The following is a 2710-nucleotide window of genomic DNA, read 5'->3' on the forward strand; positions in this document are numbered from 1 at the left end:
GGAAGGACCCATTTGTATGGTCAAAACTGCCTAAGGCAGTCCCACCTACGGAGGCAATAGATGCCTAGTATTATGGTCGACGCCCAATACGTGGAGGGTGTCGATGGGTACTGAAGTATGGAACTTGGAGTTAAAAATTCCAGTCTCGTATCCAAACCACGTACCAGCAGGACGGTGTGTTTGTTGGGCTACGCCCCTTCGATGGGCAAGCGTAAGTGAGTCTACAATTTCGTCTACTTTACTGTAAAGTGAAGAGGTGAATTGGCAAATTCACTCCACATCCAAATAAATGTTTGGGAGGTTTCATAAAGTTATTCTAGGTATTTTAAGTAGGTTTATAAGTTTTAAATACCTACATGAATTCATTATTCAAAATCGAAACCCAAATTCTCTATTAAGCTCTCTAGAACTCCATTGAAGTCAAAACTCTATATGGAGCTTGGATTGAAGATTGTTTGGTGATTAATCATAAATTCTTAATCAAATTTATGGTCTATCATCAATTTATGTATGGTTATTCATCCTTGAAACTCTTTTCTTCAAGGAGCCAAACTTCAAAGTCATTTCCAAAGTCTTTCAAAGATGAACTCGTCCAATTTTTATATCTATTCATGGGTTCTTGCACAAAACGTTTTGAATCATTATATATTGATTAAATTGATTCTAATTTTATGAATTTAGCCTAATTAACCTATGAACCTATTCCAATTCTTGAGCCCAAGTTTTTGACTATTTTGTGGTGACTTGATGATTTCATAATGCTATTGAATTCTTATGTGGTTTTATTAAGGCTATTGAATTATGCCCGAATCATGTTAAAATTGTTAGTATGCTTCCCTTTATTCATAAATCAATGTTCTATGATCTTTTATTCATTTTCTATTGTCACTATTGAATAGAATTGGTAATCATGGCTATGGGTAAGGGTATTTGGGTATTGTGTTGGATGATTTACATATTCTAGAAAAAATTGCTCTAATACGTCATCAAATATTGAGAAAAATTCATCTATGTCAACTATAAAAAGTTTGTTTAATTTATGTCATTTCTTTTAAACAAATTTCTTTTAAACAAAACACTCAATCATGTCATTATTAGTTAACTAAAATAACATAGATTAGTGAAACTCCTAATTGGTAACATAGAAGGGGTCTTTTCTCAAATTTGGATCGAATATTTGATTCTTTGTCTTTTTATAATTTATTAAATAGAGGGTAATTTATATTGAGTGAAATATATTAATGGCCACAACGAACATCTTTTTTTTTTTGTGTTCTAACAAAACAAATTTGGGCAACATCCACCGAAGTGGGTAGCCTTAACCGGATGTGTTTGATAATTGGAAAAGCCCGAAGGTTGTTCCCATTCGTTTCGAGGGAGATGCCAACCCTCTCACCTTTCTACGAATATCTTTTGTTACACACAAAGAACCATTTTAATAAAGTAAATGCATCAAAGACCAACATTAAACGTTACCCATAAATTAAAGACCATTTGGATCATTTACTTATTTCCTCTGTGTGTCATATTTTTTACATTTTTAGATTTAAATATACGTGTGTGAGTGTGTATATCTATATATATACACACACACACACATATATGTGTGTGTGTATGTATATATATATATATATATATATATATATATATATTATATATACTAGTTTTTTTGTAACATATTACAACTAGAATGAACTAGATTAGAACTTAAAATATGAAAATACTTGTTTTTGGAAAGAATAAGAAAATCTGGAAATATTAAGTGATTTTTTTTTGACAACTTCAAACAACTATAGCTCCTAGATTAATATGAGTTAGGTGTTATTCCATATATCTTTGAAAATCTTTTAGAATAATCTTTCCAACACCGTTGAGTTTGCGCGATTCCGAGTTTAGATGACTGAGTTATGCCTTTCGGAAGTTCGGTTATTGGATTCAGAAAAGCCCAATCTGGATTTTGAGAAGGGAAAAGTTGTATTTTCTTCACCTCGTTAAAAAAAATTAGCTTTTCCGCATTAATTTGCGTAAAACCAGACCTTTGTTTAGTTTAGGAAAAGAGAATTCACATTAGGACTTGGAAAAGAGAAAAAATAAGAGAAAAGACGAGAGAAATCAAGAATCGCCAAGAACTCTGAAGGTTTGCTTATGGAATTCATCATGGGTGATCCCTAAAAAGGTATGTGAGATAACATAGTGTTGTTTAGTCCAACCACACGCCAATCTTTTTTTGAATTCAGCAAACATGAGATGATTGAATGTTATGAAAATTAATTCTTAAAGAACATTGTTGAAAATTCATTGAGTTCTATGGTTGTGATGTTGAAGTTTCTTTATGCTTTGATTCATATTTCTGTGTGCAATTTCAATTTGAATCTAGTGTATAATTATATTACTAATGATACTAAGTGTTTGGGGAAAGACCATTGATGTTTAGAAGGTTTACATATGAAAAACGAAGGAGAAAAGTCAAGAACACCTTGGTAAGGGGTTGGGGCATCACGACTCTCAAAGCCCCAAAGACCAATATCTGTCCTAAGTCCTTGTGGCGCCGCTCTTAACAGAGCGCCCCACACAACTCTATGTAATTTGAGGGTTGGAGTCCCAAGTCTCTCAGAGCGCCAGGGATGCCAATTATCCCTATTCTTTCCCACTGTTTTGTACTACTTCAGAAGTGAAGTACCTATGTTTCTTAGTTTATCCCAAAAATCTA

At 32.9% G+C, this 2710-nt stretch overlaps 1 non-coding gene across 1 annotated transcript; it reads right to left on the bottom strand.

Annotated features, from left to right (window-relative positions):
* Nucleotides 1-1281: 1281 nt before the first annotated feature.
* Nucleotides 1282-1410, bottom strand: LOC112942098 (U6atac minor spliceosomal RNA). Its single transcript, XR_003247975.1, has one exon. It is a non-coding gene; the product is annotated as a U6atac minor spliceosomal RNA (small nuclear RNA).
* Between the last annotated feature and the right edge of the window lie 1300 nt (nt 1411-2710).

The sequence above is a fragment of the Solanum lycopersicum genome, chromosome 8 (genome assembly GCF_036512215.1).
Source record: "Solanum lycopersicum chromosome 8, SLM_r2.1".
NCBI classification, from domain to species: domain Eukaryota; kingdom Viridiplantae; phylum Streptophyta; class Magnoliopsida; order Solanales; family Solanaceae; genus Solanum; species Solanum lycopersicum.